The sequence below is a fragment of the Lissotriton helveticus genome, chromosome 11, assembly GCF_964261635.1.
Source record: "Lissotriton helveticus chromosome 11, aLisHel1.1, whole genome shotgun sequence".
Lineage (NCBI taxonomy): Eukaryota > Metazoa > Chordata > Amphibia > Caudata > Salamandridae > Lissotriton > Lissotriton helveticus.
The window spans coordinates 554,769,716-554,785,830 of NC_136072.1; the positions used below are offsets into that span (position 1 = coordinate 554,769,716).

At 43.1% G+C, this 16,115-nt stretch overlaps 1 protein-coding gene across 2 annotated transcripts in view; it reads left to right on the forward strand.

Annotated features, from left to right (window-relative positions):
• Positions 1 to 332: 332 nt before the first annotated feature.
• LETM2 (leucine zipper and EF-hand containing transmembrane protein 2) overlaps positions 333 to 16,115 on the forward strand; it is a 300,248-nt gene continuing 284,465 nt past the window's right edge. Inside the window, exons 1-2 of one of the 2 annotated variants that reach the window (XM_078666310.1) lie at positions 333 to 461; positions 15,948 to 16,042. The gene's annotated coding sequence lies outside the window, so the exon portion shown is untranslated. Of the gene's footprint in view, positions 462 to 15,947; positions 16,045 to 16,115 lie in introns of those variants that run through there. The other variant, XM_078666311.1, reaches the window with a different exon arrangement.

Sequence of the window (16,115 nt, forward strand, 5' to 3'; positions counted from 1 at the left end):
TGTCCTCTCCAGGCGGCTTACAAGCCGCCGCCGGGCCACAGTTCTGCTTTGTCTGCTGGCTGCTTTCTTCAATACATAAGCTTCCAAACGTGTGCGGCTTTCTGCAGTACTATACTGTCTGAGATTCACCTCAATTGAAAGCAAAAATCTAAATCACATTCTGAAGAAGCTCAGATGTAGAATGCCGGCCCAAATGCGAATGAAAAATCACTTCCGGGTAATATCAAGTGCCTTTTTCCGGGCAGAGTGGAAGATTTCTTCCGGGTCGATTTAGATTTCTTTTCCGGGGCCGGTCCCGAGTTCAACCAATTGCAAGACTTATAGTACGACACAGTCCCGAGCCCCCTCCTAGATTCCTAACATGTAAACAAGACTCTTACTGCTGTCGTTTATTGAGCCCCTAGCTAAGAGTCGAAAGCGAGACAGAGGATTTTTTAAGATCCTCCGTCTGGAGGCGGGAGGTAAGGCCCAGGTATGGGACTCTCCCGCCTCATTCGGGTGGGTTAGTTTGTGTGCATAATTTCCTAGATATTTAGAATTTTTTAACGCCTTTGGTGAGTTGGACAGTAATCAGTAAAAAAAAACAGACTTTCCAGCTGACATGGAGGTTGTAACTTGTAAAGCAACCTGAAAGATCCCAGTTTCGATGAACTGAGGTTGGCTGTAATGTATTTTATTTTGCTTTCTTTGGTTCCGATCAGTTATATTTGTTTATCACTGTGTGATTGCGGTCCTGAAAATAGCCATCCAATGTTTTGTGTATAGATTTACTAAATGTATGAACTTTATCCCAATACATGTTTCCATCTTGTTTAACTCCGTAGAGCATTTTTTTTGCTATTCTGAATCTGTGTTGGTTTTCTATATAAATTGAGAATACACACAATTAGGACTTTTAATGTGGCAGGCTTAAATGGGTTAACAGTCGTTCACAATTTTATCATACACAGCATTCCATTTATGAATCTCCCTCGCCTCTGTTCAGGCTGACCTCTTACATTTATATACAGCCGAGGAATAGCCTTCATTTTTTTTGCCTTTGAGTTGCAGCGCTAGTCTTCATGGACTTCAGCCGACATCTCAGAACACAGGAAAGTGGGAAATTTGAGAAAAAAAATGATCGGGGATATGCATTTTCCAAATGACTTCTCTGGAAGCACATGCAATTTCGGCGGAAGTCAGTTAAACCCATTTTGGCTTTAAAAAAAAATCGGAAGTCTCCCGTCTGAATCCGGTCTGTTGGCATGTATGCATCAGTGGAGCCTCAAACGTTGCCCCCATGCACAGCCCTCTCGTCTCACTCTTTACCAGGCCCTCAGTACAGTTTGAGGTCTGTACTCTGACCAGAGTTGTTGTTGAACTTCCCCTTCTTACACGTTAGTAGCATCTCCTTCATTACCTCGCCTTCTGAATCTTAGTTGAGACTGTACTGCGTTTCTCTGCAGTTGCAGTCTTGTTCAGGCATAGTTACCCAAGTGGAGTTAGACACGTTCGCCACCTCAGATTGCATGTACACTCAATAGGCTTTGATACATCAGTTTCTTGACTGCTGTCATAATCCTGTGATTGATGTTTCTGGGGCACCCAGAAGAGAAATGTTACAGTTTTCCTAAACGCTTTGTGGTGTCAAATCAGCACCCACAGCCAGAGTGTTCGTATTAATTACCTTCTGGAATCTTGTAACACACACAAATTACATTCGATATTTTATTATTTGTTGTCCCTGCGTTCCTAGACCCTTTAATCACTTGAAAAAGCTTTGTGAACTTCTGCCATGACCTAGCCCACAGAAGCCTATATTTTCTAAAATAAAACACACACACGGAGGAGCCAAGATGGCGACCAGGACGGACGCGTAGGCTCCCGGCTCCGTGACCCTCCGAGCCCCGCACAACTATCCTGCATATCATCCTGTTATCGCGCTATATTCTGTATTGGGGAAGGAGCGCTGAAATTGATGGCGCGATCCCCGGCTCCCTGCCGGCCCCGACATCGGAGAAATCCGCAGCGGTAGTTAGCGGCCCTAAAGTCTCTTGAGCCGGGACGTAGGTTGCAGAGCATGGCCGGGCGAAGAAGCAACAACAGCGGCCATCTAAGCAGGGGCGGAGTCGGTCTACTGGTGCGTAGTGGCCATCGGTCAGGTTGTTGCCGCGGACGCCTTAATTGACCGGCAACGTGGCGATGTAACACCCCCCGAAGCGCTGGCCTGTTGGATACATTCTATGTCTGCGAAGCGCATACTGTGACGACCCCGACGCTGTTTAGGATTCGGCCCGGTTTTCACGGGCCGCTCCCGAATTCTCGGCTGGCGCCGCTCGGGGCGAGGACGATCGCTGCTCCCACGGGCGCACGACCGGCTCTGCAGATCCTGCCGGAGATGAGACTGTTTCTGTGATACTGAGGTGCCCCCATTGCTGGCGCTACGTGGTGGGATCCGAAACTGAGCTGTGTGTTTATTACACGGGCAGGATTGACTTGGCAGTGTGGAGAGAGGCATTCCTCCGATGTGTGACTTGCCCTGTCTTTTGTGTGGTCCATTGGTCTCCGGGGGTATTTACCTGCAGGCTGGGAACTAATGCTTGGAACACCTGACGACCCCCCCATCCCCAAGATGGCGGTTACGATGCAAGACATCATGGCGGCCATAGCTGATGTCCGAGTCTCTCTGGATGAGCAGTTCGCAAAGCTGAACACTGCTCTGGAGACAGGATTCATTGCGCTCCACCCGACAAGAGCTGTTCCCGCCGGGGCCGACGAGGGGGAAGAGCCCCAGCCAGTAATGCCCTGTGGGCTTGTTGACGTGGTTCAGACGCAACCGGACATGTTCCCCCCTACATCTTCCCGCGGTCTTGTTCACCATGAGCACAGTAATTGTGTAAGCAGGGCTTGGCGATCTGAAGAATGTCTCTTGGGGGTCCCCCAGGGTTCACAGTGGCCGATGTCAGACTTATTGTCTTTGAACTTTGTGCAGGTGCTTTGGACAACTTGTCGAACAATCTCCGTTGGATGTTGTGAACTGCTGTTGCTTACGGTTGGCTTGGGGGGACAGCCCACCGATTTGTCCTGGTTGCCCTTGTTGCCCACGTCGACTACCACGGCGGCTGGCCGGTTGATCTCTGCTGACGTTTTGGATCGAACGGGACAGGGTTGAGGTCAGGTCCTGGATTGTTAGCCATTGTGTCTTCTCCAGCGTCTATAGGATTAACCCTTTGCCTCTTTTCGTGAGTGATCAAAACCGCTTTGCAGGTTTGTCGATGGTGGGCGGTGGACCTGCTTTGACTTTTAGACTCTGTACGTCTATCCTGTTTTCCCTTCTTTCGAATTGACTTTGACACTCTAACTGTTTTCGGTTATTTTTGTGGTGCTGGCGGTTCGGATGGATAGAACCCGTGTGAAAAATCGCAACAATTCAGTTGTACTGGACGGGGTCTTCGTGATGGAACGTGAGGGTTTGGGCTGAACTGGACAGGACTTTGATGCAATGTTTCTTTTGTCTTTGCTGGGTTATATCTGTGGGAGCGAGGGCCAGACGTGGTTCTGAGTGTTTGATATTTATGTGTCTGATGTGTTCGGGACGGGATTTGCTGCCTCTGTGGTGCCGGGGATCGGGCGGGATGGTCCTTTTTCTGCTTGCGACTCCCCTACGACATGTCTCTTGCTTTGCTATAACTTGCTTAACATTACGGTACGGGGTGTCTGCTCTTGGCGGGGGGATGGAAGTCCGGGAGCTCGTATTGATTTGTTATATTCTCCTCCTCCAACTTTTTCCCTTCCTTGGGGTGTAGCTTAGGGGGCGACAGGCACGCTGCTAATGGGGTTTGGTCGTAGCCATCTGCAGGGGTGTAGGGTGGGGGGTTGTGGGGGGGGGGTTATTTTTCCTTTGTTATTTTCTATGACCATTCTATTTCCCCTTTCCTTTCTTCACAAGAGCTGTGGCGTTTTCTCCTGATTCTTGCCTAACGTATCCGGGTGTCACATGTTTGCTCCGTACATCCTGTACTCCTGGTGGGCGGGTGCTGTTGATGGGTGCCTGCGGTCATTGCTATCCAATTGTTTTGCTTCTGGTTCACGCTGCATTTGATTTTTCTGCTGCTTATGACTGTACATTATTTCGTCACTTCATTTGCCCGTCCACAGCTGTGCGGTATTTCGTTTAATGACACCCGATATGTATATTTTTCCTCTTGTGTTATAATAATAAAAAGATTTAAAAAAAAAAAAAAACAACACACACACCGCTTTTTCTTCTCTCTTGCTCCTATTCTCTTCCATGGATACCTTTACTTTTCCTTTGAACCATTCGGCCTGGGGATAGACTCCTTTCTGTTTTCTACCCCACATAACTCAAATAGTGAATGTCTTATTGTAGAATTTCAACTCTTCGTGTAAGCTACCAACCCTTTCCTCAATTCGTCCTTACCTGGTAATCCATTCACCCTATCAATCCATTTAAGAACATTCTTTGGTCGTCTTGTTTGTAATGTACGGTTCTTCACATTGCAAAGTGGGTAGTTCCCACCTTTGCATTGGTTGAGTAAGCATTTTTAAAATGTTGTCATTATTGTAGTATTTAGCTCACTCCGAATTAATCTTTCCACCTCCAAATCCACCTTATGGCTACTGAAAATCCTGCTGAATCCATAGTCTTTACCCCCAAATGACCATCATGCCCTAATTCCATAAGCCATTTCCTCAAAGTAATAGGCTGCACCAACATTATAAAACTGAAGAGCAATGCATCCTTCTCACTCAATTCTTTCTTCAGATTCCAGAAAGGTCTAACACGGTCCGTTGTCTCCTCAATCCAACCCATTTCAGCTTAACCAAAACCTCACATATCGTATAATCATATCTGCTCATGATGACATATCTGATGATAGGCAAAATCAATAGTGGTGAAAATGTTGACTCTCACAACATGGAAAGCAGTTCTGACATATTTTGGAGGGAATATACATCTACATTGACCTATTTGTTCAGGGAGCTTAAATCAACTCAGAGACAAATCTCACCAACAGGAGCCAACCATTCAGCCCCCCCCCCAACTAGACTAGTAGATCCCATTGTACACAATTTCTCAAATTAAGGCCTCACAGCATCGTGTACTCCTACAGGCAACATCCTCACCCTTGACCCAACTGGAACTGCATTTTTTATTAACGTGATGTTATGGCTATAGGACACCCAAGGTCTTCTTTAATAACTTTCAGGTTTAATGCAACCTTACTCAGTAACATGCATTTGCACCTATAGATCAGCATGAGGGTCAAGAAACACACCTAGTTCCTTTTGATGAGGGCAACTAAAGGATATTGTCACCCTTTAAAGACACATATACGTTGACCACAATATTATTTTTAAATTCCACAGTCTCTTCAAAATAACCCTTAATTTTGATCTAGTGCCCCCACCCAAGAGGCTTCACACCCATCTTCCTTAGCATAATGTTCTTTCAAAACGAAATCTGCCAGTCTTCTCTTAAATTATGGTACTATTTGAGCAGGATTCGAATATCATGTCCAAAAGTTTACGTTCCATGATCACATAATGCATGAGATTACCACCATTGTTACTACACAATTGTAAAACAACCAATTGCACACTTCCTTCACAGGTTTGCTTTTTATTGTAATCTGCATCACCTCACAAAATATCCATGCTTACCAAAGGCATTTTTGCGCAGGACAATCTTTCCTTTTAATAACAGAAACCCACTCCTTTAAAATTCACCTCTCTCCTTAATGCCACTACTATGGTTCTCCTTTACCGTACTCACACCTGTTCTCTGCTCACTTCTCTTTTGATCTCTTCAGCACACAACACACCATCTCCCTTTTCACTACCATTAATACCTCAGTTAGCTGATGATCAACCTTCAATCACGGTTCTTCAGACAATTTGTCATTATTACAATTCATAAGAAACCAAGCCTGGATGTTTTAATCCGTCTGCCCCCCAAACTTACAAAACTCCAATTTTCTTAAACTCTTGTGATTTCTTTTCACCATGAAATCTTGCTACAGTGTTTTCTTTTTACGATGGTGCTAACTTTTGGAAGATAATGTTTATGAAGTTTCTTTACACTAATCATTCAACCCTCTTACTTCATATTGTTACAAATCTAGCTACTTGTCGAACGCTTCCTTCCATGCAGCTCTTAAATAATATATTATAAATGAAAGCTTCCTTTCCATTGACATGTTTGCTGCGCACACTGTTCTGTAGGTAAACATTTTTTCCCCATTTCGCCTGTTAAATGGGTTGCTCTCTTGGATAGCTCAGGAAGAAGTTGTTTTATTTCGCATTGCCTACTACGTAGATACATATAAAAAATCACAGCAAAACTATTAAATAACAGAACAAACAATTCTCACTTCCATTACATTTTGGAAACTGAAATTATAAACCTAATGTGTGTAGACATTATGATCTATTGCTTTGGAGCCATGGCGTAATATAAAAGTTAAAAGCCAAATGAGAAGACCTTTTCTTTCCACTGCACATGTGACACTTTCAGCAATTACAAACTGATAAAGTTGACTGTTTAGCAAGTCAATGTGTAGTTCCTGTATCTAATCGAGACTCCGAGTACCTGTCAATTTTTTTTTCAAATTAGCCTAGTGGAGCTCTTGTTTGTCTGCTTGTCACTGATTTGCCACCGTATCATAGATGGGATGATGTGTTTCTGTGTGTGAATTCTCTTCTGTTGGGGTGTCTGTAACCCAAAAGTTCTTTAGCGCATCCGACAGACTGAAATATTTCATCTGGCTCCTACTGTACTCAGCGCCACTGTGAAAAGGCGTGCCTGAAACCAAAGGTGTCTCCATATTCAGTTAGCTAGTTCAGCCAACCACGCAGAAGTAATGATTTCTACCTGTAGATTATTTTTCCATGTTAAACTTTAGATGTCAGAGCGTTTCCTGATGTTTACCTTATCCACGGCTTCTTCAGTTATTCTCCTTATTTACAACAACCCAATAAAGCTCCTTTAAGTCTGAGACAAAATCTATAAAAGAGTAACTGTGCACAAATAGATACACAAAACAACTACATAAAATATTTATTACATTTATTATAATCATGTAAAATGTATCAAACATAAAAGACAAGACCATACATTGACACATTCCATGAAAAATCCTACCAAAATTACATCAATATTTATCATTGCACTTTTTATAATCGATCATACGATCATGAATTCATGTACTTAAAATTTCCATAATCAAATGTGATAGAAAATGTGTAAAGTATGTTCGACTCATTTCGGTGGTTAATTAAGACCACCCTTTTCAGGATCAATAAAATCTTTTTCAACACATCCGTATCTTCGGTGTGGTATTACTCCTGCAAGAGCACAAAACACACACTATCAAACCAGCACAAAAACACAACACCAATGGATTTGACAATATTTTACATATTCTTTTAAAACATTTTCTTAAGCAATATTTTTACACAGTACATTAAAAAAACAACTTCACCCTCCACCTCAAGAGCAAGATGAAGAGTTTGAAAAAAAAATGGGGAAGTGGAAAATAGAGTTATAATCACATTTCATTTTCCAACACATTCATCAATTCTATGATCTGGCTCGCCATCCTGTTATATAACTGTGATATTAATCAACAGTCTGTAAACCCCATACCAAAATCAGTTAAGCATTTGTCTAAATGTACTTCTGCCATTCATAACCTTGTGCCGAACGTTACAATTCAAAATAAAAGGGGTTCCTCGTAAGTACTAGACTCCACCATTACTGAAGGTTAAAGGCCTTGTATATCTGTTCATCATTGAATGAATAGGCTTTGCTACCCAAGGACACAATCATCACGGACCTCTGCTCTGTAAACTACAAACGCATGTAACCTTTAGTTCTCCTTGATTATTAAAAGGGCATAACAAAGCTATTTCAACACGCAGCACCCACCTAGTAAACTGCCATGTTTATATGAAACTAGCAGCCCGTCCTGACGTTGTCCGGTAGCAATTAGGCTTCAGGCCCCCGCCGCCCCGACGTTGTCCGTGGGTTCCCCGGAGCCTTCCTCCATATATTGCAGTATTATACCTCTATGTTTACTTTGTATGCTTTTGTAACCTGCACACGTCACTTTTTCCTCCTGCAATGCACCGTTTGCTACGCTCACGTATTTTTTTGGCTCACGATTGTCATTTTTGCTTTTGCTTCATTTAATGTAACGTTTGCTTTTGTTTTTTGCTCATTTGTAATGTTCTCATGTTCTCATCCGCCGCTCCCCGCTCCTTAATCAATAACCTACCTCATCCGCTTGCTTCATTTAATGTAACGTTTGCTTTTGTTTTTTGCTCACTTGTAATGTTCTCATGTTTTCATCCGCCGCTCCCCGCTCCTTAATAAATATAAATAACCTACCTCATCCGCCGCTCACCGCTCCTCCTCGCCGCTCCTCCTCGCCGCTCCTCACCGTCTGTCCGCCGCTCCTCACCGCTCCTCCCCGCCTGTCCACCGCTCCTTCCAGCCTGTCCGCCGCTCCTCCCCGCGCTTATGTCCACCGCTCCTCCCCGCGCTGATGTCCGCCGCTCCTCTTCCGCTCCTGCATGCCGCTCCTCCCCGCGCTCCTGATGTCGCCACGCAGGTCGCGGCCGGCGCTACTTGCAAGGGACTACTTTTTTTTATCGTCAATTTTTTAAATAACGTATTTTTTATTTTATTTATATAGCCTATGTCCATCTGCACACCCTGACGATTACAATGATGTATCGGGTGTGTGGATTGGCGCTGTGGTTCCCGAGTTTACCCACCTCAAAGGTCCAAAGTTCTTGCTTTATAATAGTAGTATAGATATAGATTCCGGAGTATGTGTAAAATCGGATAGAGAATGACCAAAAAACTTTCCTATAGAGAAGAATGCAAAGAAAGAATACAAATGGCAATGTATAAGAGTTTCGTGGCCCATGGGTCTTTACAAATTCATGTGTGCCAAATATTGGTCTTCCGTGTCTTCAATTATCAGCAGAAATTCATATAGTGATTCTCCTTTAACTCTATACTGTTCAATGGATGACGCGCTGTAGGAACGCCAACCTTCCAGCTATATGTTGTTACAAAACACTATAATGAGAAATATGGAAGGAACGCTGATATCCCACTTGCTTTTTCAAACTGTCCTAAAACCCGTTAAGAGAACCAACTCAATATACCTGCTAGAATTTTCGAGCACAATCAAACAGTACCGCTGCCACTGAAAACCATGGTGTTCCAACTCTATAAAGCACCTAAAGATTGAGGGACAAAGGAGCAGCCAGACTCGTGGCATTAAGAAAGTCTTGGATCTATGCCCAGAGGGCGAATTTGCACCCAGCCTTGCCGCCATGGGCGCAGGATCGCTGGCATTCTCGGACGCACTGCTATATTACCAGATCAGAGCACACTGTTGTGAGATATTCAACACATTCCCTGCTCCCCGCTTGCAGCGTTAGAATACATACACACAACTGCTTCACCAAATAAACTTACAGCCTGGCTATGCATATTGACACAATGCATCTGTGATTGACACTTCGGTCCCCAGGTGGCCTGGGAAAAGGAACTGCACTCTGCAATAGCAGATACACAATGGCAATACTGCTGTGCTCAAATAGAGAAACTGTCTCTCAATTACAGACTGCGACTGATACACTTAAACTATCTGCTCTGAACATACTGTACACCAACACAACTTCACAGAATTGGATTAACAGCAGACCCGCAATGCTTGCGCTGCCATGGGTCGGAGGCCACTTTCTTGCACCTACCGTGGTCCTGCCCTGGGAAAGCGGCCTTCTGGGTGGCTGTGTACATTGCGGTGAGTACAATCATCAGGGAGACACTTCTGCCAGACCCTACTGTTTTCCTGTTGGGCTTCATGGGGGAAGTCCCAGTGGGATGTCGGCGACTCACTGCGGTGTTGTTGCTACTAGCTAAGCGCAGGGTGGCGATGCACTGGGGGAGGCAGCCAGTTCTGACGGCGCAGGCCTGGGTTGCGGACATTTCATACTGCAGGAGCTGCTGACAGCATATTGGGATATGATGCTCCTAGCTACACGACATAAAGATATTTGGGACCCTTTCATGGCTTACCTCAGACGGGGCGACACAGGCACGCTCTCCAGATAAATGGCTGCAGGAGCCTGGTTATGCTAACCTACAGAGTCTGAACTGCTACTGGCCAGGTTAGATATCATGGACAGAAAGGAGCGAAGCCGACAGAATGGTTAAATGCTGCTACAAAATGCAAACTCGATGGACATGAAAATGCCGTCTTATATTGTATACAACATGCATAAAGACGCTGTGTAAAGTCGCTCTGTGTGGCTGTGCTGGGGGGGAGTTACTACAGTTGAAAATCAATTAAGAAAAATAAAAAAGATTAAAAGTTAATCTATAAAAACCAAGGTAACTATTATGATAGGGGGATTAAAAAGAAACCCTACTGAGGGCGATAAAAACTGCTTTATCAATGATCAGTTAATGCACCTAAAATTAAAGAGCATATAATGTAAAAAATCTATTTTTTTAAAAAGAATATTTTATTGAAAATCAGCTGTGTATACAAATGAGCGGCTTTGCTAATTACACATATTGTATTGGCATCAAAAGACATAATATTGTTAAATCGTATACTCATCCAGTAACAAGTTAAATATACATTTGCCCACTGCCAGAGCAGCTGACATCAATTACCTTATTTTGGTACGTTCTAACAGCTGATATAAAAGGGGGAAAGGAGGAGGAGGAAGAAGAAGGAAAAGGAGGAAAAAAGGGAGGGTAGCCGCTCTCCTCTTAGTTGCAGAGCTCTATTGCTACGTGATAGTCACCCATCCTATGCGGCTTTCCACCCAAAATCCTGCTTACATGTACTGGTCCGATATCGTAAAAATACGAAATCTAATTGGTCAGGCAAGGTTGGGAAGATCATCACACCATGCTTACATGTCATCTAAATCAATTTGACTATTGTTCACAAACCCATCCCTTTAATTTGTATTCATAATTTTATTTCACACCCGCATTCACATTTATTTGTAACATTATTATAATAGTCTGAATACAAGTCCACATCGTTGAACTTTTCACCGTCCGTTCCCAGGGTATTACACTTTGCGACCTTGGCTCCCGTTCAACATCCACGTCATCATTTCGGGTTAACTTTCAGTGAACATGCGCAGTCGTCAGGTGACTCCACTTCATTCAGTTACACATGAGAGGCCCAAATACGCACTAGTGATAAAGTCAAAAGACAGATGTTTCTTCACGAATAAATGGTCGCACTGTATACCACTCACCTCTACTCTATCCCAGTTTATTTATTAGACTTATCCCCACGTTAGCTTTAGTAAAAACCACTCAATTTAGTTCAAACAAGCAGATGTCATGCATGTGAGTCTTCTGCTCATGCGCAAGAATTTCCCTCCAAGCGATAGCCCGTCATACTGCGTAGATGCAGTTGACGCATGCGCAGTAAAGATTTCCCGTTAAAAGCGGTTTCAGTCCTTCGTTTATGTTATTCTCGTTAGTAAACACATAAGCAAGCTTCACTAACCCGCATATTCAAGTGGTGCACATTAGTTTTACACAAAACAATTTGAATAACTTGCTAGTGAGCCACTCTAGTGTTCTGTATAGCCTATGCAAAAACTTAAAATGGATCAGGCGCAGCCTATAGTTGGAGGATAACTCATGAGCCTCTGCGCAGCAAAACCTCCACTGTTCCTCCGTTATGGGTGTGCCCAGCTGTACCTCCCACTCCCTTCACGCCCCAGAAACACAGACCGGAGCCGTGTGCTGCATTGCTGCATTTAGTCGTGTGATTATCCTACGGAGTGAGGGGTTAGTCAGAAAGTCCTCCAGCACCTGGAATGTAGGGTCGGGATGCCCTGCTGGGAAGGAGGCAAAGTATGCACGCAGGGCCGTGCAAAGCTGATAATATGTCAATCTCTCCAGTGCATCCATCCCTTTCCTCTCGAGCACTATGTCCTGCTCCACAAATGTGTCCTCTGGAAATGCATCTTCTATCGGGACAAGTCAGAACTTTTTTTTAACATAGTGCAAGCCCCCGCGTCAGCCGTGAATGGAACATGGGATTTCTTAGTAGCGGTATAGAAGATGCATATAACCTCTCTAGTCGCGCCCTGCGTCTCAATCTGTGCCAGAAACAAATCGTACAGCCAGTCGTGTCCACCCCGGCACTGAACTGAGGTTAGTAATTCTTTGTGGTCAACGACGTTGGAGTCGCTTGATCGTGCTCCGATGTGGTATGTGCCACGAATTGCGTAGGGTATATGTATATCCAGTGATAGCTAAACTGGACTTGGGCGCAGAGATAATAAAGCTCAATATCAGGTGCACCCATTCCACCCTGCTCAAAAGGTAGTGTTAGTGTTTCCCAAAGAAATCCTGGGTTGCTTATCACCCCAGGTAAGGGATATTAAATTCAATCTTAATCTACGCCTAAGGGTACTGCTGATGGGAATCGGAAGGTTGAGAAACAAATACAAACATTTGAGAAGGATAATCATTGACAGCGGCAGCTTCTCCCATCTGGGCAAACGGATCTCCCAACAGCTCCATGAGCGTGCCATAGGTAAAGCATCATAGTTCGTCTACATATTGACTAAGCCAAATCCCCAGGTACCTCACTGGGCCGTCAGCCCAGCTGAGAGGGTACTCCAGCTGGAATCTCTCAGTGGCCAGCGTGAGTGGAAATATTTTCGATTTGCTCCAGTTGATGCACACAACCGAGAGACCTCCCACCGCGTGAATTCCGGAATTAGGGCGCCAAGATTTTTTTAAGGGTGCTTAACGTACAGAGTCACACCGTCTGCTTACAATGCAAAAAATCTTATTGCCTAATCAGGCCCTCCCATTCGTCTCTGTTTATTTAAGCTGCTGTTTTATGTCATGAAAAAAGACATAAAATACTGTTAGGCAGCTTTGTCTTCCGAACAATATCACCTCCCAGAAGGGAAAGCCATACTTTTTCCAACATGTACTACCTGATATCGTTCTTATTATGCCTGAGGGCTGAATAGTGATTGACCAACGGAGCACCCTTCCTTTTAGTGCGAATAGCAGATATATGTTCACATAGCCGGTTTAGAATTCACAACCCGGTTCATCTAAGTACCCCATGCCATGAGGGCATATGAGTAAGTAAACAACATTCTTGCACCCATGACTAGCTAAGAAATTGGTTCAGTACTTTCTTCCGAATATGCCGTGTTACATCGCACGCGTTTGTAACGCATGCCATTACAACCGGTCATTACAACAACCGCGTTGTCACAACTCATGCCATTACAACGCAAGTCAGAACAACGACTTGCTCTAGGGTGTGCACTGGGCGTTCGAATAATATAATTTACTATTCCAATTCCAGTCTATGCAACAGTAGGTAAGGTGTTGGATTTTAAATCCAACACCTTCTGACCACTAGAGCAAGTCATTGTTCTGACTTGCATTGTAATGGCATGCGTTGTTACAACACTGTCGTTTTAATCACATGCGGTGTAAACGATGTTTCCCCTTTCTGCCCTGGCACTCAACCATAGAAACCCCCTAATGCGAACTTGCAGAAACTACATGTCCCGCCTTTAAAATTGCCCACCACTTCCTTAATATCTAAAAAAATGTATTATACATTACATGGTTTCTATATATATGTATACACTAACCAATTTCTTAAATTTTTGTTCTTCTTGTGTACCCAAAGGGATTTCTGCAACATTGTTTTGCGCTCATTGTTTAAAAAATGGCAATTCCTATTGATAAGAAATTTGAGTTGGTTACTGACATTGTCTAGTAAGACACACCAAAAATATAATATTATTTAGCCCTTTTATAGGATTGCTTTATTAATCTACTAGGATAACGCCACTCAACCAACTTCTGTCTAACAATATCTGCATGTTTCTCAAACTCCATCCTACCGTTACAATTACTGCCTAAACACAGAAACTGTCCTAAAGGGATGTTCTCTATTTGGCTCTTGGGGTGAAAACTCTGATAGTGTAGAAGGGTACTCCGGTCAGAGGGCTTCCTATATAGTTCATTTTCCAATTTACTTTGTCATTCTTTAGTAATCGAATAAAAAAATTCACAGTATACATTCCTCCTGTCCTAGTGAATTTCTGATTTGGATCACCTAGATTCAGCCATTCAACAACCCCAGCACAGAGGTCTTTAGTCCTAGTCCAAATGAAAAAAATATAATCTATATAACAAAACCAACACCCAATATTCTCTGAAAATGTGGCAAATTAATAAAAAATTTGTTTTGCTTCGAAATCAGCTACATATAAACATACCAGACTAGGGGCACACGTGGCCCCCATGCTGGTCCCTTTCAATTGTATGAAGAGTTCATCCTTAAATAAAAAAAATATTTTTCCTAAGGATGATCCTCATGCAGTCGACCATAAAATCCACATTAGGCATTACACCGATCCTGTCTGTCTGGGGAATATTTGTATACAGTGCATCAATATCGAGGATTACTAACAATTCAGTCTCTCTATTGAAACGTATACCCTCAACCTTGGCTATCATATTTGTGGTGTCTGTCACAAAAGCATTTTGTTTAGATATCAGCTTTTTGAGAAAGAAGTAGCATGTTTACTCAAATGTTCTGTAATAGAATTGAAACTCAACACTGCACTCTTCACCTCAAAGAGGGCACTACTTTCACTTTGTAGGTTCACAACAGACATTTTGAGGTCTTCTTAGCCAATTGTCCTCAGTGTAAAATGAAGACGGTACCTTCAGTATGGTAAGTACTAAGTTCTGTATTCATGTATTTCACCTACTGGAATCCCTCAACATCTCTGCATTCTCTGCTCAGTGACAGTTTGCCACAGCAGCCTACCATTCTAAGATACCACCACAGTGTCCCCTCTTTTCAGATTCTGATGTGTTTGCTTCTCAGAAATGTAAACCGATGAATGCCTAGAGTTCGTTTGTGCTTCTTTACGACATATACAGACTGACATCAGTGCCGACAGACCTTTGTGATGTGGTGTGGTGTCAAACGTCTTCATAAGCCTTATTATTTATTTACATATCCCCCTCACCTTTCTTCTGATGGGTGGTAGTGTCAGTCTACAAACTTGTTCCATACTAGGTGTCTGTTTTATCAGATGCACTGATTATGACAGAATGCATGGTAAATGAAAGAATGTATAGACCTGGAAGGAAAACTTGGAACATGAAGGAGAATCATAGTACAGAACATAAATATTCTAAATTAATTTCAAGTAAAGCTAATGTAAGAAACTGTTTGGTGATTGTCATTTCAAGAAATAAAAGATGGATGGCCCTGATTGGTGGAGGAGTTAAAATATGCCAGAAAGTTCGGCATCCTCTTTGGGAGTGAGATTAGACCTACTGGGATAGGCTAAGCACCAGAAAACAGTGTTTCTTTGAAATTAGACCCCAGCTATGTTTAATAAGACAACCACATGCACACCAACAATCAGTGAATGTAAATATGTAAATATTGATGCAAAACTCCATACCCATAAGTTGACAACTCTCTGGAAGAAAGATTAGAAATACACCTTGCTGATGAGAGGCCATCCTCACAGGACAGCTTGTAGAACCACTTCACTTACCCAGTCACATATTCCGCGTCACTCAAAAGGGAATACCCATGACAAAAAAAGTAAAAAAATATGTGCTGCGGGCATCACCAATTGGTATGTTCTTTTTGGAGACAGAATAACCGGCAGGATCAGATTCTTCTTTGGGGTAGTTTGATGATGCTTCTGTTATGTAATTGTGTACAACAGGGGTGGTCTTGGAAAAGAAAGATGGCAGACGTTGTTTCTTCGGCTTTGGATCAAAACGTTTTTTTCACGCTTGACATGAAATGGCTTATTTTTGGACATTGCATAATGTTGTCTCCATGTACTTTTTTGTCCCCATGTGACAGGTATTTTGTATTTTGGAGGTCAGAAGGAGTCTGAGGACCTCTTGATAGTCACCTGAAGCACGATGGACTTACCAACACCTATCCCTGAAATCAAGGTGTAGTACATTTTCCATTAGATTATTAGGGAAAAGATTTTCATTTTGATTAAATAAAATGTTGTTTTTCTGA